The following is a 22844-nucleotide window of genomic DNA, read 5'->3' as shown; positions in this document are numbered from 1 at the left end:
TCCCACTAGCTATCTATCTTACATTTGGTAGTGTATATATGTCCATGCCTCGCTCTCGCTTTGTCACAGCTCACACTTCCCCCTCCCCATATCCTCAAGTCCATTCTCCAGTAGGTCTGTGTCTTTATTCCTGTCTTACCTCTAGGTTCTTCATGATATTTCTTTTCTTAAATTCCATATATATGTGTAAGCATATGGTATTTGTCTTTCTCTTTCTGACTTACTTCACTCTGTGTGACAGACCCTAGGTCTATCCACCTTATTACAAATAGCTCAATTTCACTTCTTTTTATGGCTGAGTAATATTCCATGGTATATATGTGCCACATCTTCTTCATCCATTCATCGATGATGGGCACGTAGGTTGTTTCCATCTCTGGGCTATTGTAAATAGAGCTGCAATGAACATTTTGGTACATGGCTCTTTTTGAATTATGATTTTCTCAGGGTATATGCCCAGTAGTGGGATTGCTGGGTCATACGGTTGTTCTATTTGTAGTTTTTAAGGAACCACCATACTGTTCTCCATAGTGGCTGTACCAATTCATACTCCCACCAGCAGTGCAGGATTGCTCCCTTTTCTCCACACCCTCTCCAGCATTTATTGTTTCTAGACTTTTTGCTGATGGCCATTCTGACTGGTTTGAGACGATATCTCTTTGTAGTTTTGATTTGCATTTCCCTAATTAATGATGTTGAGCATTCTTTCATGTGTTTGTTGGCAGTCTGTATATCTTCTTTGGAGAAATGTCTATTTAGGTCTTCTGCCCACTTTTAGATTGGGTTGTTTGTTTTTTTGTTGTTGAGCTACATGAGCTGCTTGTAAATTAATCCTTTGTCAGCTGCTTCATTTGCAAATATTTTCTCCCATTCTGAGGGTGGTCTTTTCATCTTGTTTATGGTTTCTGTTGCTGTGAAAAGTGTTTAAGTTTCATTAGATCCCATTTGTTTGTTTTTGTTTTTATTTCCATTTCTCTAGGAAGTGGGTCAAAAAGAATCTTGCTGTGACTTATGTCATAGAGTGTTCTGCCTACGTTTTCCTCTAAGAGTTTAATAGTTTCTGGCCTTATATTTAGGTCTTTAAACCATTAGGAGCTAATTTTTGTGTATGGTATTAGGGAGTGATCTAACCTCACAGTTTTACATGTACCTATCCAGTTTTCACAGCACCACTTATTGAAGAGGCTGTCCTTTCTCTTCCGTACATTCCTGCTTCTTTTATCAAAGGTAAGGTGACCATATGTGCGTGGGTTTATCTCTCGACTTTCTATCGTGTTCCATTGATCTATTTTTCTGGGGTTTTTTGCCAGTACCATACTCTCTTGATTACTGTAGCTTTGTAGTATAGTCTGAAGTCAGGGAGACTGATTCCTCCAGCTCCATTTTTCGTTCTCAAGATTGCTTTGGCTATTTGGGGTCTTTTGTGTTTCCATACAAATTGTGAAATTTTTTGTTCTAGTTCTGTGAAAAATGGCAGTGGTAGTTTGATAGGGATTGCATTGAATCTGTGGATTGCTTTGGGTAGTAGAGTCTTTTTCACAATTAGATTCTTCCAATCCAGAAAATGGTATATCTCTCCATCTATTTGTATCACCTTTATTTTCTCTCTTCAGTGTCTTATAATTTTCTGCATACAGGTCTTTTGTCTCCTTAGGTAGGTTTATTCCTAGATATTTTATTCTTTTGGTTGCAATGGTAAATGGGAGTGTTTTCTTGGTTACACTTTCGGATGGTTCATCATTAGTGTATAGGAATGCCAGAGATATCTATGCATTAATTTTGTATCCTGCTACTTTACCAAATTCATTGATTAGCTCTAGTAGTTTTCTGGTAGCATCTTTTGGATTCTCTATGTATAGTATCATGTCATCTGGAAACAGTGACAGCTGTACTTCTTCTTTTCTGATTTGCATTCCTTTTATTTCCTTTTCTTCTCTGATTGCTGTGGCTAAATTTTCCAAAACTATGTTGAATAAGATTGGTGAGAGTGGGCAACCTTGGTTTATTCCTGATCTTAGTGGAAATGCTTTCAGTTTTTCACCATTGAGGATGATGTGGGCTGTGGGTTTGTCATATGCGGCCTTTATTTTGTTGAGGAAAGTTCCCTCTATGCCTACTTTCTGCATGGTTTTTATCATAATTGGGTGTTGAATTTTGTCAGAAACTTTCTCTGCATCTATTGGGATGATCATATGTTTTTTCTCCTTCAATTTGTTAATATTTTTTATCACATTGATTGATTTGTGTATATTGAAGAATCATAGTGTTCCTGGAATAAACCCCACTTGATCATGGTGTATGATCCTTTTAATGTGCTTTTAGATTCTGTTTGCTAGTATTTTGTTGAGGATTTTTGCATCTATGTTCATCAGTGATATTGGCCTGTAGTTTTCTTTCTTTGTGACATCCTTGTCTGGTTTTGGTATCAAGGTGATGGTGGCCTCGTAGAATGAGTTTGGGAGTGTTCCTCCCTCTGCTATACTTTGGAAGAGTTTGAGAAGGATAGGTGTTAGTTGTTCTCTAACTGCTTCATAGAATTCGCCTGTGAAGCCAACTGGTCCTGGGCTTTTTTTTGTTGGAAGATTTTTAATCACAGTTTCAATTTCAGTGCTTGTGATTGGTCTGTTCATATTTTCTGTTTCTTCCAGATTCAGTCTTTGCAGGTTGTGCATTTCTAAGAATTTGTCCATTTCTTCCAGATTGTCCATTTTATTGGCATAGAGTTGCTTGTAGTAATCTCTCATGATCTTTTGTATTTCTGCAGTGTCAGTTGTTGCTTCTCCTTTTTCATTTCTAATTCTATTAATTTGAGTCTTCTCCCTTTTTTTCTTGATGAGTCTGGCTAGTGGTTTATCTATTTTGTTTATCTTCTCAAAGAACCATCTTTTAGTTTTATTGATCTTTGCTAGTGTTTCCTTCATTTCTTTTTCATTTATTTCTGATCTGATTTTTATGATTTCTTTCCTTCTGCTTACTTTGGGTTTTTTGTTCTTGTTTCTCTAATTGCTTTAGGTGCAAGGTTAGGTTGTTTATTCGAGATGTTTCCTGTTTCTTTAGGTGGTCTTGTATTGCTATAAACTTCCCTCTTAGAACTGCTTTTGCTGCATCCCATAGGTTTTGGGTCGTCGTGTCTCCATTGTCATTGGTTTCTAGGTAATTTTAATTTCCTCTTTGATTTCTTCAGTGATCACTTCATTATTAAGTAGTGTATTGTTTAGCCTCCATTTGTTTGTACTTTTACAGATCTTTTCCTATAATTGATATCTAGTCTCATGGCATTGTGGTCAGAAAAGATACTTGATACAATTTCAATTTTCTTAAATTTACCAAGGCTTGATTTGTGACCCAAGATTTGATCTATCCTGGAGAATGTTCCATAAGCACTTGATAAAAATGTGTATTCTGTTGTTTTTGAATGGAGTGTCCTATAAATATCAATTAAGTCAATCTTGATTAATGTATCATTTAAAGCTTGTGTTTCCTTATTTATTTTCATTTTGGATGATCTATCCATTCGTGAAAGTGGGGTGTTAACATCCCCTACTATGAATGTTTTACTGTTGATTTCCCCTTCTATGGCTGTTAGTGTTTGCCTTATGTATTGAGGTGCTCCTATGTTGGGCGCATAAATATTTACAATTGCTATATCTTCTTGGATCGATCCCTTGATCATTATGTAGTGTCCTTCTTTGTCTCTTCTAATAATCTTTATTTTAAAGTTTATTTTTTCTGATATGAGTATTGCTACACCAGCTTTCTTTTGGTTTCCATTTGCATGGAATATCTTTTTCATCCCCTTACTTTCAGTCTGTTTGTGTCTTTAGGTCTGAAGTGGGTCTCTTGTAGATAGCATATATATGGGTCTTGTTTTTGTATTTATTCAGCCAATCTGTGTCTTTTGGTGGGAGTATTTAGTCCATTTACATTTAAGGTAATTGTTGATATGTATGTTCCTATTCCCATTTCCTAAATTGATTTGGGTTCGTTATTATAGGTCTTTTCCTTCTCTTGTGTTTCTTGGCTAGAGAAGTTCCTTTAGCATTTGTTGTAAAGGTGGTTTGGTGGTGCTGAACTCTCTCAGTTCTTGCTTGTCTGTAAAGGTTTTAATTTCTCCATCAAATCTGAATTAGATCCTTGCTGGGTAGAGTAATCTTGGTTGCAGGTTTTTCCCCTTCATCACTTTCAGGATGTCCTGCTACTCCCTTCTGGCTTGCAGAGTTTCTGCTGAGAGATCAGCTGTTAACCTTATGGGGATTGTCTTATGTGTTATTTGTTTTTTTTCCCTTGCTCTTTTTAATGTGCTTTCTTTATATTTAATATTTGACAGTTTGATTAATATGTGCCTTGGTGTATTTCTCCTTGGATTTATCCTGTATGGTACTCTGTGTGCTTTCTGGACTTGATTAACTATTTCCTTTCCCATATTAGGGAAGTTTTCAACTATAATCTCTTCAAATATTTTCTCAGTCCCTTTCTTTGTCTCTTCTTCTTCTGGAAACCCTATAATTCGAATGTTGGTGCATTTAATGTTGTTCCAGAGGTCTCTGAGACTGTCCTCAGTTCTTTTCATTCTTTTTTCTTTATTCTGCTCTGCAGTAGTTATTTCCACTACTTTATCTTCCAGGTAACTTATCCGTTCTTCTGCCTCAGTTATTCTGCTATTGATCCCATCTAGAGTACTTTTCATTTCTTTTATTGTGTTGTTCATCATTGTTTGTTTCATCTTTAGTTTTCTAGGTCCTTGTTAAATGTTTCTTGCATTTTGTATATTCTATTTCCAAGATTTTGGGTCATCTTTACTATCATTATTCTGAATTCTTTTTCAGGTAGACTGCCTATTTCTTCTTCATTTGTTAGGTTTGGTGGGTTTTTATCTTGCTCCTTCATCTGCTGTGTGTTTTTCTGTCTTCTCATTTTGCTTATCTTACTGTGTTTGGGGTCTCCTTTTTGCAGGCTGCAGGTTCGTAGTTTTCGTTGTTTTTGATGTCTATCCCCAGTGGCTAAGGTTGGTTCAATGGATTGTGTAGGCTTCCTGGTGGAGGGACTAGTGCCTGTGTTCTGGTGGATAGGGCTTGATCTTATCTCTCTGGTGGGCAGGTCCATGTCTCGTGGTGTGTTTTGGGGTGTCTGTGGAGTTATTATGATTTTAGGCAGCCTCTCTGCTAATGTTTGGGCTTGTGTTCCTGTTTTGCTAGTTGTTTGGCATATGGTGTCCAGCACTGTAACTTGCTTGTCATTGAGTGAAGTTGGGTGCTGGTGTTGAGATGGATAGCTCTGGGAGATTTTCACCATTTGCTACTATGTGGAGCTTGGAGGTCTCTTGTTGACCAGTGTCCTGAAGTTGGCTCTCGCATCTCAGAGGCACAGCACTGACTCCTGGCTGCAGCACCAAGAGGCTTTCATCCACATGGCTCAGAATAAAAGGCAGAAAAAGTAGTGAGAAAGAATTAGTTGAAGTAGGAAGAAAGAAAGATAGAAAGAAAGAAATAAAGAAATTAGGGAAGGAAGGATGGAAGAAGGAAAGAAGGAAGGAAGAAAGAAAGAAGAAAAGAAGGAAAGAAGGAAAGTGGGAAAGAAAGAGAAAGGAGGGAGAGAGGTAGGGAGGGAGGGAGAGATGGTGGGAAGAAGGAAGGAGGGTAGGAAGAAAAAAGGAAGAAGAAAGAAGATAAAGTTAAATAAAATAAAGTAAAATATAATAAAGTTATTAAATTAAAAGATAATTATTTTTTAAAAAAAGGACGGATAGAAACTTAAGACAAATGGTGGAAGCAAAGCTATACAGACAAAATCTCACACAGAAGCATACACATACACACTCACAAAAAGAGGTAAAGGGGAAAAAATCATAAAACTTGCTATCAAAGTTCCCCTCCTCAATTTTGGATGATTCATTGTCTAAAGGAGGGAAGGAAGGAAGGAAAGAAAGAAAGAAAGAAAGAAAGAAAGAAAGAAAGAAAGAAAGAAAGAAAGATAAAGTAAAATAAAGTTATTAAAATTAAAATTAATTATTCAGAAAAAAATTTTTAAAAAAACGGACGGATAGAACCCTAGGACAAATGGTGGAAGCAAGGATATACAGACAAAATCTTACACAGAAGCATACACATACACACTCACAAAAAGAGGAAAAGGGGAAAAAATCATAAATCTTGCTCCCAAAGTCTACTTCCTCAGTTTGGGATGATTCGTTGTCTATTCATATATTCCACAGATGCAGGGTACATCATGTTGATTGTGGAGCTTTAATCCGCTCCTTCTGAGGCTGCTGGGAGAGATTTCCCTTTCTCTTCTTTGTTCTCACAGCTCTCAGGGGCTCAGTTTTGGATTTGGCCCCGCCTCTGCATGTAGGTGGCCGCAGGGCATCTGTTGTTTGCTTAGAGAGGACGGGGTTAAAGGAGCCGCTGATTCGGGGGCTCTGGCTCACTCAGGCCGGGGGGAGGGCGGGTTGCAGAGTGCAGGGAGAGCCTGCGGCAGCAGAGGCCAGTGTGACGATGCACCAGCCTGAGGCCCGCCATGCGTTCTCCCAGGGAAGTTGTCCCTGAGTCCCGGGAATCTGGCAGTGGCGGGCTGCACAGTCTCCCCGGAAGAGGGGTGTGGATAGTGACCTATGCTCGCACACAGGCCCCTTGGTGGCGGTAGCAGCAGCCTTAATATCTCCCGCCTGTCTCTGGGGTCGCACCCGTCTCTTGTTATTGTAGGTCTTTTCTTTCTCTTGTGTTTCCTGCCTGGAGAACTTCCTTTAGCACTTGCTGTAAAGCTGGTTTTGTGGTGCGGAATTCTAGCTTCTGCTTGTCTATACAGATTTTAATTTCTCTGTCAAATCTGAATGAGATCCTTGCTGGGTAGAGTAATCTTGGTTGTAGGTTTTTCTCCTTCATCGCTTTAAATATGTGCTGCCACTCCCTTCTGGCCTGCAGAGTTTCTGCTGAAAGATCAGCTGTTAACATTATTGGGATTCCCTAGTATGTTTTTTGTTGTTTTTCCCTTGCTGCTTTTAATATGTTTTCTTTGTATTTAATTTTTGATAATTTGATTAATATGTCTTGGCATGTTTCTCCTTGTATTTATCCTGTATGGGACTCCCTGTGCTTCCTGGTCTTGAATAAATATTTCCTTTCCCATATTAGGGAAGTTTTCAACTATAATGTCTTCAAATATTTTCTCAGTCCCTTTTTTTTCTCTTCTTCTTCTGGAACCCCTATAATTTGAATGTTGGTGTGTTTATTGTTGTCCCAGAGGTCTCTGAGACTGTCCTCAATTCTTTTCATTCTTTTTTCTTTATTCTGCTCTGCAGTAGTTATTTCCACTATTTTATCTTCCAGGTCACTTGTCCGTGCTTGTGTCTCAGTTATTCTGCTATTCATCCCTTGTAGAGAATTTTAAATTTCATTTATTGTGGTGTTCATCACTGTTTGTTTGCTCTTTAGTTCTTTTAGGTCCTTTTAAACATTTCTTGTATTTTCTCCATTCTATTTCCAAGATTTTGGATCATCTTTACTATCATTATTCTGAATTCTTTTTCTGGTAGACTGCCTATTTCCTCGTAATTTGTTAGGTCTCTTGGGTTTTTGCATTGCTCCTTTATCTGCTATGTGTTTCTCTCTCTTCTCATGTTGCTTAACTTACTGTGTTTGGGTTCTCTTTTTCGCAGGCTGCAGGTTCATAGATACCATTGTTTTTGGTGTCTGTCCCCAGTGGCTAAGGTTGGTTCAGTGGGTTGTGTAGGCTTTCTCATGGAGGGGACTAGTGCTTGTGTTCTGGGGGATGAGGCTGGACGTTGTCTTTCTAGTGAGCAGGTGCACATCTGGTGGTGTATTTTGCAGTGTCTGTGGCCTTATTATGATTTCAGGCAGCCTCTCTACTAATGGATGGTATTGTTTTCCTGTCTTGCTGTTTGTTTGGCATAGGGTGTCCCTCACTGTATCTTGCTGGTGGTTGAGTGGAGCTGGGTCTTGGCGTTGATATGGAGATCTCTGGGAGATTTTCTCCATTTAATATTACATTGAACTGGAAGGTGTCTGGCAGACCTGTGTCCTGAAATTGGCTCTCCCACCTCAGAGGCACAACCCTGACACCTGGCTTCAGCACCAAGAGCTTGTAATCCCCACGGCTGAAAATAAAAGGCAGAAAAATGAAAAAAGAAAGACAGAAGAAGATAAAGTAAAATAAAATAAAATACAGTTAGTAAAATAAAAATAAATAATTATTTTAATATATTTTTAAATAATTAAATAAAAAAGGACAGAGAGAAGCCTAGGACAAATCGTAAAAGCAAAGCTATACAGACAAAATCACACACAGAAGCATACACATATATACTCACAAAAAGGGGAAAAGGGAAATATATATATCGTTGCTCCCAAAGTCCACCTCCTCAATTTGTGATGTTTTGTTGTCTATTCAGGTAGTCCACAGATGCCGGGTACATCAAGTTGATTGTGGAGATTTAATCCACTGCTCCTGATGCTGCTGGGAGAGATTTCCCTTTCTCTTCTTTGTTCATAGAGCTCCTGGGGTTCAGCTTTGGATTTGGACCCGTCTCTGCATGTAGTTCACCTTTGCTCAGACAGGATGGGCTTAAAGGAGCAGGTGATTCATTTGCTCTGGCTCACTCAGGACAGGGGATGGGAGGGCTATGGAGTGCAGGATGAGCATGTGCCGGCCGAGGCCAGCATGACGTTGCACCAGCATGAGGTGTGCTGTGTGTTCTTCTGGGGGAGTTGTCCCTGGATCACAGGACCGTGGCAGTGGAAGGCTGCACAGGCTCCCAGGAGGGGAGGTGACCTGTGTTTGCACACAGGCTTCTTGGTGGCTGCAGCAGCAGCCGTAGCATCTCATGCCCTTCTCTGGGGTCCAGGCTGATAGCCGCGGCTCACGCCCATCTCTGGAGCTCCTTTAAGCAGCACTATTAATCCCTTCTCCTCGTGCACCAGGAAACAAAGAGGGAAGAAAAAGTCTCTTGCCTCTTTGGCAGCTCCAGACTTTTCCCCGGACTCCCTCCCAGCTAGCTTGGCATACTAGCCCCTTCATGCTGTGTTCATGCAGCCAACCGCAGTTCTCTCCCCGGGATCCGACTGAAGCCGGAGCCTCAGCTCCCAGCCCCTGTTGCCCCGGCAGGTGAGCAAAGCCTCTCGGGCTGATGAGTGCTGGTCGGCACTGATCCTCTATGTGGGAATCTCTCCACTTTGCCCTCCACACCCCTGTTGCTGCGCTCTCCTCCGTGGCTCTGAAGATTCCCCCCTCTGCTACCTGCAATCTCTGACTGCAAAGGGGCCTTCTATTGAGTGGAAACCTTTCCTCCTTCACAGTTCCCTCCCCCTGGTGTGGGTCCCATCCCTATTCTTTTGCCTCTGTTTTTTCTTTTGCCCTACCCATGTATGTGGGGGAGTTTCTTGCCTTTTGGGTGGTCTGAGGTCTTTTGCCAGTGTTCAGTAGGTGTTCTGTAGGAATTATTCCATATGTAGATGTATTTTTGATGTAATTGCGGGGATGAAGGTGATCTCCACATGTTACTCTTCCACCACCTTGAAGCTCCTCGTATTTAGTTTTATAAAGAGATTTTTTTATATGTATTTATAAAGAGAACGCTTTATATAACTTCAAGTTAACATGTAGTGTCCTTTCATTTCAAACTGAACTATTCCCTTTAGCATTTTTTGTATGACAGACCTCATGGTAATAAACTCCTTCAACTTCTGTTAAATGGGAATGTCTTAGTTTTCCTCTCATTTTTGAAGGACAGCTTTGCTAGGTATAGAACTCTTTGTTGATAGTATTTTTTTTTCCCTATCACTTTAAATATATCATCCTACTGCGTTCTGGCCTCTAAAAGTTACTGCTGAAAAGGCTGTTGATATTTTATTGAGGATCCCTTGTATTTGACAAGTTGTTTTTATCTCACTGTTTTCAAGATTCTCTTTTTGTCTTTGATTATAATGTATTCTGGTATGTATCTCTTTGGGTTTATCCTACTTGGATTTATCCTATTTCTGTGTCCTATATTGGTAGATTCAAATCTTTCATCACACTTGAGAAATTTTTGATCATTATTTTAAAATAATCTCTGCCCCTTTCTCTCTCTCTTCTTTTTCTGGGACTTCCATAATGCGTGTTAGTCTGTTTGATGGTGTCCCACAAGTCTTCCATGTTCTGTTCACTTTTCTTCATTCGTTTTTCTTTTCTTCCTCTGACTCAATAATTTCAAATGTACTACTTTCAATCTTGCTGCTTTCCTGTACCTGCTCAAATCTGCTGTTGAAATCCACTAGTAAATTTTCAATTCAGTCTTTGTATTTTTCAGCTCCAAAAATTTATTTTTGGTTCCCTTTTACACTTTCTCTTTGTTGACATTCTCATTTTATTCATATATCATTTTCCTGATATTCTTCAGTTCTTTGTCTATTTTTTCCTTTACCTCTGTGAGTATATTTAAGACAGTTTTTATTTATTTATTTTTTTTTGCAGACGTGGGCCTCTCACTGTTGTGGCCTCTCCTGTTGTAGAGCACAGGCTCTGGACATGCAGGCTCAATGGACATGGCTCACGGGCCCAGCTGCTCCGTGGCATGTGAGATCTTCCCAGACTGGGGCATGAACCCGTGTCCCCTGCATCAGCAGGTGGACTCTCAACCACTGCTCCACCAGGGAAGACCAAGACAGTCTTTAAATGTTCTGTCTTTTAAGTCCTATGCTTATGCTTCTTCAGGGACAGTTTTTGCCAATTTATTTTCTTCATTTGAATAGGCCATGTTCTCCTATTTCTTTGTTTGCCTTGTTATTATTTTTAATATGGAAAAAAATAACCCAGATACTTCTGCCAGTCTTTTCAGACTGGCTCTGTACTGGTCAGGCATTCACTAATTAGCTGGATATGCTCTGAGTCTAGAGATCAGGCAAGGTGAAATCTCAAGGTCTTTTCTGGTCTTTTCTGAGCATGTGTCTTACCTTGGCATATGTGTGTCTTTTTCAATTGCTTGATTCACATACTTTTGAATGTTTCAATTTCCCAACAAGTCTCACCTCAACTTCTCCTTGGGACTTTATATGTTCTATTTTATGTCTCTACTAATAATCTCTTGACCCAGGCATATGTGGGTCTGTAGTCCCTCTGAAGGTTTCATGACCAGTGTCTGCCATTTCTCCTGTCTGAGACCCAAATTAGATGAAATAGAGACCACTCCTCAGGAAGTGCTCAGATAGGTTAAAATGTTGCACATAAAGTCTGAGTTGAGAGGGATTGGGAACTGGGATGTCACCTCCTCCAGATCAAGATCTCACTGTGCCAGAGAGTGGGTGGAACAAGGAGAAGTAAAAATGACACAAAATTTCTTTCTGGTTTGAAAATAGTTTTTTTTTTTTTCTTCCTGGATTGTGAGTTTGCTTAGTTCATGCAGACCTAAGGTAATTTTAGCAGTTTTTAGTTTTCTTTAAATGTTTGTGTGGGAAAATGAGGGCTTTAAGTTTCCTAGTACACTATTTTCTCTGTACCATTTTCCTTGAGGACTGTTCTAAAGCTTTTTGGCAAGTTGTTTGAACATACTTCCAAGGTGTCCTCATTTTGGGGGTTTTAATTGTATCCCTGAGTGTTAAAAAAAGTCTCCCCCCTATGACTCATTAAATCTAGAATGTTTCTAACTTCAGTGTGATTTGTGGAAATTTTTCAGCTTATGGTTTCCTGGTAGATCTCTGCCCATCCTTTTGAGTTTTACAATACACACTTTCACCTTAATATTTAGCAATAGATTTGAGAAAAATCCTGTGAAGATTTCTAGAGATATTTCTTTGTATACATTTATCTCTTCTAATAATCTGTTCTGCAAATTTCAGCCATTCCAGCCTCCCTGAACTCTAATCTATGTCTCCTCAACTCAGTGAAGCCACCATGGGCTCTCCCACTCTTCACATGTTCAGATAATACCTCCAAATAGAAATTCAGGGCTCCCCTTGATTTTTTGTCTTTCTCTAATTGTTTATGTTCCTTAACTGATTACATATTGTCCAACATCAGAAAATAGCTTTTTCACATATATTTTTCTATTTACTAGTTATGTAAAAGAAGGCAAATTCAATCTGGTCATTGTTGCAGATGGAAGAAGTCTACAAATGGCTCTTACTCTTTTGAATATATATTAAACTTCATAATTAAAATACTGTGAATTAAAATGCATATTTTTTACACATACAGTGCTAAAATTGGGACCTTTAGGTGTGGGGTAGCAGTGGAGCTCAGTTTCACAATCTTCCTTAGCCATAATATCCAGAACAGGAATCACATAGAGTGAGTGCTCAATATGTATTTGTCAAAAAATTCTCTAAGCAAACAGAGGACATGTTTGTGCAGAGCATAAATCCAGGAGAAATAGATTTTGAGCTCAGATCCAAATGTCAAGCCACCTCAGGTTGGTAATCAGTTTGCTTCTATTTCTAACTCCATTCCAGGAGCTCTTGGATTGTGATTGGTTCTCAGCTTGGCCATCCTTTAAGGCCTTTACTCTTGAATTGCCTTGAGACAGTCTAGGAAAATTACAGCTTTCATGATAGTAGCTGATGTGTCACAAAAGGAGACATAATTATTTTCTGCAGAAATAGAATATAAGAAAGCTGAGTATATCGGGGGTTTGCCATCACCATTACCTTCAAGTAATGTAATGTCCATTAAATTCCCAGAGTGTGTGTGTGACCATCTGCATCACTTCTGGGGATGTCACAAAACTCTAAGATGATGCAGACATTGGTCTTGTGAGAAATATGGTTGTATTTTTAAATAATTTGCATCTAGTAAAAGTTGTTTAAATAGGGAAGTCCTGGCATTGGATTTCCATTGGTCTTCTCCCCTTTCTGCTGCTAATGTACCTAGAAAGATCTCACCATTTTTAATATTAGCTTTGATCTCAGCACCTGAAGATAACCCTGCTTTTATTTTTTAAGGTTTCACATATATTTTATTTTAACATCGTTATTGGAGTATAATTGCTTCACAATGTTGTGTTAGTTTCCACTGCATAACAAAGTGAATCACCTATATGTATACATATATCCCCATATACCCTCCCTCCCAATCTCCCTATCTGACCCTTCTAGGTGGTCTCAAGACACCAAGCTGATCTCCCTGCACTATGCAGCTGCTTCCCAATAGTTATCTATTTTACATTTGGTAGTGTATATATGTCAATGCTACTCTCTCACTTTGTCCCAGCTTACCCTTCCCAAGCCATGTCCTCAAATCCATTCTATGCATCTGCATCTTAATTCCTGTCCTGCCCCTAGGTTCTCCAGAACCATTTTTTATTTAGATTCAATATATATGTGTTAGCATAGGATATTTGTTTTTCTCTTTCTGACTTACTTCACTCTGTAAGACACACTCTAGGTCCATCTACCTCACTACAGTTAATTTCATTTCTTTCTCTGGCTGAGTAATATTCCATTGTATATGTGCCACATCTTCTTTATCTATTCATCTGTTGATGGACATTTAGGTTGCTTCCATTTCCCAGCTATTGTAAATACAGCTGCAGTGAACATTGTGGTAAATGTCTTTTTTTGAATTACGGTTTTCTCAGGGTATATGCCAAGTAGTGGGATTGCTGGGTCATATAGTAATTTTATTTTTAGGTTTTTAAGGAACCTCCATACTGTTCTCCATAGTGACTGTATCAATTTACATTCCCACCAACAGTGTAGGACGGTTCTCTTTTCTCCACACCCTCTTAGCATTTATTGTTTGTAGATCTTTTAATGTTGGCCATTCTGACTGATGTGAGGTGATACCACACTGTGGTTTTGATTTGCATTTCTCTAATGATTAGTGATGTTGAACATCCTTTCATGTGTTTGTTGGAAATCTGTATATCTGTGGAGATATAGATCTTCTGCCCATTTTTTGATTTGGTTGTTAGTTTTTCTGATACTGAGCTGCATGAACTGTTTGTATATTTTGGAGATTAATCCTTTGTCAGTTGCTTCATTTGCAAATATATTCTCCCATTCTGAGGGTTGTCTTTGCGTCTTGTTTAAGGTTTCCTTTGATGTGCAAACTCCTTTAAGTTTCATTAGGTCATATTTGTTTATCTTTGTTTTGTTTCCATTTCTCTAGGAGGTGGGTCAAAACGGATCTTTCTGTGATTTATGCCATAGAGTGTTCTGCCTATGTTTTCCTCTAAGAGTTTTATAGTGTCTGGCCTTACATTTAGGTCTTTAATCCATTTTGAGTTTATTTTTTGTGTATGGTGCTAAGACATGTTGTAATTTAATTGTTTCACATGTAGCTGTCCAGTTGTCCCAGCACCACTTATTGAAGAGGTGTCTTTTCTCCATTGTATTTTCTTGCCTCCTTTATCAAAGATAAGGTGACCCTATGTGCATGGGTTTATCTCTGGGCTTTCTATCCTGTTCCATTGGTCTATATTTCTGCTTTTGTGCCAGTACCGTACTGCCTTGATGACTATAGCTTTGTAGTATAGTCTGAAGTCAGGGAGCCTGATTCCTCCAGTTCCATTTATATTTCTCAAGATTGCCTTGGATATTTGGGGTCTTTTGTGTCTTCATACAAATTTTAAGATTTTTTGTTCTACTTCTGTGAAAAATGCTATTGATAGTTTGATAGGGGTTGCATTGAATATGTAGAGTGCCTTGGGCAGTATAGTCATTTTCACAATGTTGATTCTTCCAATCCAAGAACATGGTATATCTCTCCATACCTTTGTATCATCTTTAATTTCTTTCACTAGAGTCTTATAGTATCCTGCATACGGGCTCTTTTCTCCTTAGGTAGGTTTATTCCTAGGTATTTTATTTCTTTTTGTTGCAATGGTTAATGGGAGTGTTTCCTTAATTTCTCTTTCAAATTTTTCAGCATTAGTGTATAAGAATGCAAGAGATTTCTGTACATTAATTTTGTATCCTGCTACTACCAAATTCATTGATTATCTCTGGTAGTTTTCTGGTAAAATATTTAGGATTCTCTATGAATAGTATCATGTCATCTGCAAACAGTGAGAGTTTTAATTCTTCATTACCAATTTGGATTTCTTTTATTACTTTTTCTTCTCTGATTTCCATGACTAAAACTTCCAAATCTATGCTGAAAATAGTGGTGAGATTGGGCAACCTTGTCTTGCTCCTAATTTAGAGGAAATGGTTTCAGTTTTTCAACACTGAGAACAATGTTGGCTTGTGTTCGTCATATATGGCCTTTATTATGTTGAGGTAGGTTCCATCTATGCCCAGTTTCTGGAGAGATTTTATCACAAATGGGTGTTGAATTTTGTTGAAATATTTTTCTGCATCTGTTGAGATTATCATAGGATTTTATCATTCAATTTGTTAATATGATATATCACATTGATTGATTTGTGTATATTGAAGAATCCTTGCATTCCTGGGATAAACTTCACTTGATCATGGTGTATGATGCTCTAAATGTGCTGTTGGATTCTGTTTGTTAGTACTTTGTTGAGGATTTTTGCATCTATGTTCATCAGTGATATTGGCCTGTAGTTTTCTTTTTTTGTAACTCCTTTTTCTGGTTTGGTATCAGGGTGACGGTGGCCTCTTAGAAGGGGTGTTCTCCCTCTGCTATATTTTGGAAGTGTTTGTGAAGGATAGGTGTTAGCTCTTCTCTAAATATTTGATAGAATTCACCTGTGAAGTCATCTGGTCCTGAGCTTTGTTTGTTGGAAGATTTTTAGTCACAGTTTCTATTTCAGTGCTTGTGATTGGTCTGTTCATATTTTCTATTTCTTCATGGTTCAGCCTTGGAAGGGTGTACTTATATAATAATTTGTCCATTTTTTGCAAGTTGTCCACTTTATTGGCATGTAGTTGTTTTAGTAGTCTCTCATGATCCTTTGTACTTCTGCAGTGTCAGGTGTTACTTCTCCTTTTTCATTTCTAATTCTGTTGATTTGAGTCTTCTCCCTTTTTTTCTTGATGAGTCTGGTTAATCAATTTTGTTTATCTTCTTAAAGAACCAGCCTTTAGCTTTATTGATCTTTGGTATTGTTTCCTTCATTTCTTTCTTTATTTAAATTGTCTCTATTACAGTTTTTTTCTTGTACTGTTTTTTTCTCTCTTTTTTGACATCTTTATTGGAGTATAACAACTATACAATGTTGTGTTGATTTCTGTTGTATAACAAAGTGAATCAGCTATACATATACATATACATATATCCCCATATCCACTCCCTGTTGCATCTCCCTCCCACCCTCCCTTTCCCACCACTCTATCTGGTTACAAAGCACAGAGCTGATCTCCCTGTGCTATGTGGCTGCTTCCCAGTAAATATCTATTTTACATTTGGTAGTTTATATATGTCAAAGCCACTCTCTCACTTCATCTCAGCTTACACTTCACCCTCCTTGTGTCCTCAAGTCCATTGTCTATGTCTGCATCTTTATTCATTTATTTCTGATCTGATCTTTATGATTTCTTTTCTCCCGCTAAGTTTTGGGTCTTTTTGTTCTTCTTTCTCTAATTGTTTTAGGTGTAAGGTTAGGTTGTTTATTTGGGATTTTTCTTGCTCCTTGAGGTAAGATTGTGTTGCTATAAACTTCCCTCATAGAACTGCTTTTGCTGCATCCCATAGGTTTTGGATCATGCTGTTTTCATTGTCATTTGTGTCTAGGTATTTTTTGGTTTCTTAATTGATTTCTTCAGTGATCTCTTGCTTATTTAGTAGTGTGTTCTGTAACCTCCATGTGTTTATAGTTTTTACAGTTTTTTTTCCATAATTGATATCTAGTCTCATAGTGTTGTAGTAGGAAAAGATGCTTTATATGATTTCAATTTTCTTATATTTACCAAGACTTGATTTGTGACCCAAGATATGATCTATTCTGGAGAATGTTCCATGAACACTTGAGAAGAAAGTGTATTCTGTTGTTTTGGGATGGAATGTCCTATAAATATCAGTTAAGTCTATCTGGTCTAATATGTCGTTTAAAGCTTGTGTTTCCTTATTTATTTTCATTTTGGATGATCTGTCCATTGGTGAAGGTGGGGTGTTAAAATCCCCTACTATTATTGTGTTACTGTTGATTTCCCCTTTTATGGCTATTAACATTTGCCTTATGTATTGAGATGCTCTCATGTTGGGTGCATACATATTTACAATTGTTCTATCTTCTACTTGGATTGATCCCTTGATCAGTATGTAGTGAACTTTTTTGTTTCTTGTAATAGTCTTTATTTTAAAGTCTATTTTTTTCTGGTATGAGTATTGCTACTCCAGCTTTATTCTGATTTCTGTTTGCATGGAAATGGAAATATATTTTTCCATCCCCTCACTTTTAGTCTGTATGTGTCCCTAGGTCTGAAGTGGGTCTCTTGTAGACAGCATATATATGGTTCTTGTTTTTGTATCCATTCAGCCAGTCTGTGTCTTTTGGTTGGAGCATTAATCCATTTACATTAAGGTAAGTATTTATATGTATGTTCCTATTACCATATTCTTTATTGTTTTGGGTTTGTTTTCGTAGGCCTTTTCCTTCTCTTGTGTTTCCCACCTAGAGAAGTTCCTTTAGCATTTTTTTGTAAAGCTGGTTTGGTGGTACTGAATTCTCTTAGCTTTTGCTTGTGGTAAAGGTTTTAATTTCTCCATTGAATCTGAAGAGATCCTTGCTCGGTAAAGTAATATTGGTTGTAAGTTTTTCCCTTTCCTCACTTTAAATATGTCCTGCCACACCCTTCTGGCTTGCAGAGTTTCTGCTGTAAGACCAGCTGTTAACCTTATGGGGATTCCCTTTTATGTTGTTTGTTGCTTTTCTCTTTCTGCTTTTAATATTTTTTTTGTATTTAATTTTTGATAATTTGATTAATATGTGTCTTGGCATGTTTCTCCTTGCATTTATCCTGTATAGGACTCTCTGCACTTCCTGGACTTGATTGACTCTTTCCTTTCCTATGTTAGGGAAGTTTTCTTCTATAATCTCTTCAAATGTTTTCTCAGACCATTTCTTTATTTCTTCTTCTTCTGGGACCCCATTAATTCAAATGTTGGTGTATTTAATGTTTTCCCAGAGGTCTCTTAGATAGTCCTCAATTCTTTTCATTCTTTTTTCTTTATTCTGCTTAGTTGCAGTTATTTCCACTATTCAATCTTCCAGATCACTTATCCGTTCATCTGCCTCAGTTATTCTGCTATTGATTTCTTCTAGTGTATTTTTAATTTTATTTATTGTGTTGTTCATCATTGTTTCTTTGCTCTTTAGTTCTTCTAGTTCCTTGTTAAACATTTCTATTATTTTCTCCATTCTATTTACAAGATTTTGGATCATCTTTTTTTTTAAAACATCTTTATTGCGGTATAATTGCTTTACAATGGTGTGTTAGTTTCTGCTTTATAACAAAATGAATCAGTTATACATATACATATGTTCCCATATGACTTCCCTCTTGTGTCTCCCTCCCTCCCACTCTCCCTATCCCACCCCTCCAGGCTGTCATAAAACACCAAGCTAATATCTTGTGCCTTGCGGCTGCTTCCCCCTAGCTATCTACCTTACTATGTTTGTTAGTGTGTATATGTCCATGACTCTCTCTCACCCTGTCAAAGCTCACCCTTCCCCCTCCCCATATCCTCAAGTTCATTCTCCAGTAGGTCGGCATCTTTATTCCTGTCTTACCCCTAGGTTCTTCATGACATTTTTTTTCCCATAAATTCCATATATATGTGTTAGCATACGGTATTTGTCTTTTTCCTTCTGACTTATATCACTCTGAATGACAGACTCTAGGTCTATCCATCTCATTACAAATAGCTCAATTTCATTTCTTTTTAAGGCTGAGTAATATTCCATTGTATATATGTGCCATATCTTCTTTATCCATTCATCCGATGATGGGCACTTAGGTTGTTTCCATCTCCAGGCTATTGTAAATAGAGCTGCAATGAACATTTTGGTACATGACTCTTTTTGAATTTTGGTTTTCTCAGGGTATATGCCCAGTAGTGGGATTGCTGGGTCATATGGTAATTCTATTTGTAGTTTTTTTTTTTTTTTTTTAAACATCTTTATTGGGGTATAATTGCTTTACAATGGTGTGTTAGTTTCTGCTTTATAACAAAGTGAATCAGCTATACATATACATATGTTCCCATATGTCTTCCCTCTTGCGTCTCCCTCCCTCCCACTCTCCCCATCCCACCCTTCCAGGCTGTCACAAAGCACCGAGCTAATATCCCTGTGCCTTGCGGCTGCTTCCCCCCAGCTATCTACCTTACTACGTTTGTTAGTGTGTATATGTCCATGACTCTCTCTCGCCCTGTCAAAACTCACCCTTCCCCCTCCCCATATCCTCAAGTCCGTTCTCCAGTAGGTCTGCGTCTTTATTCCTGTCTTACCCCTAGGTTCTTCATGACATTTTTTTCCCATAAATTCCATATATATGTGTTAGCATATGGTATTTGTTTTTTTCTTTCTGACTTTCTTCACTCTGTATGACAGACTCTAGGTCTATCCATCTCATTACAAATAACTCAATTTCATTTCTTTTTAAGGCTGAGTAATATTCCATTGTGTATATGTGCCACATCTTCTTTATTCATTCATCCGATGATGGGCGCTTAGGTTGTTTCCATCTCCGGACTATTGTAAATAGAGCTGCAATGAACATTTTGGTACATGACTCTTTTTGAATTTTGGTTTTCTCAGGGTATATGCCCAGTAGTGGGATTGCTGGGTCATATGGTAATTCTATTTGTAGTTTTTTAAGGAACCTCCATACTGTTCTCCATAGTGGCTGAACCATTTCACATTCCCACCAGCAGTGCAGGAGTGTCCCCTTTTCTCCACACCCTCTCCAGCATTTATTGTTTATAGATTTTTTGATGATGGCCATTCTGACTGGTGTGAGATGATATCTCATTGTAGTTTTGATTTGCATTTCTCTAATGATTAATGATGTTGAGCATTCTTTCATGTGTTTGTTGGCATGCTGTATATCTTCTTTGGAGAAATGTCTATTTAGGTCGTCTGCCCATTTTTGGATGGGGTTGTTTGTTATTGAGCTGCATGAGCTGCTTGTAAATTGTGGAGATTAATCCTCTGTCAGTTGCTTCATCTGCAAATATTTTCTCCCATTCTGAGGGTTGTCTTTTGGTCTTGATTATGGTTTCCTTTGCTGTGCAAAAGCTTTGAAGTTTCATTATGTCCCATTTATTTATTTTTGTTTTTATTTCCATTACTCTAGGAGGTGGGTCAGAAAGGATCTTGCTGTGATTTATGTCATAGAGTGTTCTGCCTATGTTTTCCTCTAAGAGTTTGATAGTTTCTGGCCTTACATTTAGGTCTTTAATCCATTTTGAGCTTATTTTTGTGTATGGTGTTAGGGAGTGATCTAATCTCATACTTTTACAGGTACCTGTCCAGTTTTCCCAGCACCATTTATTGAAGAGGCTGTCCTTTCTCCACTGTACATTCCTGCCTCCTTTATCAAAGATAAGGTGTCCATATGTGTGTGGGTGTATCTCTGGGCTTTCTATCCTGTTCCATTGATCTATCTTTCTATTTTTGTGCCAGTACCATACTGTCTTGATTACTGTAGCTTTGTAGTATAGTCTGAAGTCAGGGAGCCTGATTCCTCCAGCTCCTTTTTTCGTTCTCAAGATTGCTTTGGCTATTCGAGGTATTTTGTGTTTCCATACAAATTGCGAAATTTTTTGTTCTAGTTCTGTGAAAAATGCCAGTAGTAGTTTGATAGGGATTGCATTGAATCTGTAGATTGCTTTGGGTAGTAGAGCCATTTTCACAATGTTGATTCTTCCCATCCAAGAACACGGTGTATCTCTCCATCTATTTGTATCATCTTTAATTTCTTTCATCAGTGTCTTATAATTTTCTGCATACAGGTCTTTCGTATCCTTAGGTAGGTTTATTCCTAGATATTTTATTCTTTTGTTGCAATGGTAAATGGCAGTGTTTTCTTGATTCCTCTTTCAGATTTTTCATCATTAGTATATAGGAATGCCAGAGTTTTCTGTGCATTAATTTTGTATCCTGCTACTTTACCAAATTCATTGATTAGCTCTAGTAGTTTTCTGGTAGCATCTTTAGGATTCTCTATGTATAGTATCATGTCATCTGCAAACAGTGACAGCTTTACTTCTTCTTTTCCGATTTGGATTCCTTTTATTTCCTTTTCTTCTCTGATTGCTGTGGCTAAAACTTCCAAAACTATGTTGAATAAGAGTGGTGAGAGTGGGCAACCTTGTCTTGTTCCTGATCTTAGTGGAAATGCTTTCAGTTTTTCACCATTGAGGATGATGTTTGCTGTGGGCTTGTCATATATGGCCTTTATTATGTTGAGGAAAGTTCCCTATATGCCTACTTTCTGGAGGGTTTTTATCATAAATGGGTGTTGAATTTTGTCGAAAGCTTTCTCTGTATCTATTGAGATGATCATATGGTTTTTCTCCTTCAATTTGTTAATATGGTTTATCACATTGATAGATTTGCGTATATTGAAGAATCCTTGCATTCCTGGAATAAACCCCACTTGATCATGGTGTATGATCCTTTTAATGTGCTGTTGGATTCTATTAGCTAGTATTTTGTTGAGGATTTTTGCATCTATGTTCATCAGTGATATTGGCCTGTAGTTTTCTTTCTTTGTGACATCCTTGTCTGGTTTTGGTATCAAGGTGATGGTGGCCTTGTAGAAGGAATTTGGGAGTGTTCCTCCCTCTGCTATATTTTGGAAGAGTTCGAGAAGGATAGGTGTTAGCTCTTCTCTAAACGTTTGATAGAATTCACCTGTGAAGCCATCTGGTCCTGGGCTTTTGTTTGTTGGAAGGTTTTTAATCACAGTTTCAATTTCAGTGCTTGTGATTGGTCTGTTCAAATTTTCTATTTCTTCCTTATTCAGTCTTGGCAGGTTGTGCATTTCTAAGAATTTGTCCATTTCTTCCAGATTGTCCATTTTATGGGCATAGACTTGCTTGTAGTAATCTCTCATGATTTTTTTTATTTCTGCAGTGTCAGTTGTTACTTCTCCTTTTTCATTTCTAATTCTATTAATTTGAGTCTTCTCCCTTTTTTTCTTGATGAGTCTGGCTAGTGGTTTATCTATTTTGTTTATCTTCTCAAAGAATCAGCTTTTAGTTTTATTGATCTTTACTATCATTTCCTTAATTTCTTTTTCATTTATTTCTGATCTGATTTTTATGATTTCTTTCCTTCTGCTAGCTTTGGGGCTTTTTTGTTCTTTTTTCTCTAATTGCTTGAGGTGCAAGGTTAGGTTTTTTATTCGAGATATTTCCTGCTTCTTAAGATGGGCTTGTATTGCTATAAACTTCCCCCTTAGAACTGCTTTTGCTGCATCCCATAGGTTTTGGGTCGTTGTGTCTCCATTGTCATTTGTTTCTAGGTATTTTTTAATTCCCTCTTTGTTTTCTTCAGTGATCACTTCATTATTAAGTAGTGTATTGTTTAGCCTCCATGTGTTTGTATATTTTACAGACCTTTTCCTGTAATTGATATCCAGTCTCATGGCGTTGTGGTCAGAAAAGATACTTGATACAATTTCAATTTTCTTAAATTTACCAAGGCTTGATTTGTGACCCAAGATATGATCTATCCTGGAGAATGTTCCATGAGCACTTGAGAAAAATGTGTATTCTGTTGTTTTTGGATGGAGTGTCCTATAAATATCAATTAAGTCCATCTTGTTTAATGTATCATTTAAAGCTTGTGTTTCCTTACTTATTTTCATTTTGGATGATCTGTCCATGGGTGAAAGTGGGGTGTTAAAGTCCCCTACTATGAATGTGTTACTGTCGATCTCCCCTCATTTGCTGTTAGTATTTGCCTTATGTATTGAGGTGCTCCTATGTTGGGTGCATAA

Source organism: Phocoena phocoena, chromosome 8 (genome assembly GCF_963924675.1).
Source record: "Phocoena phocoena chromosome 8, mPhoPho1.1, whole genome shotgun sequence".
NCBI lineage: Eukaryota > Metazoa > Chordata > Mammalia > Artiodactyla > Phocoenidae > Phocoena > Phocoena phocoena.
The sequence above is the reverse complement of the archived record's forward strand: the minus strand, read 5'-3'. Positions refer to the sequence as shown.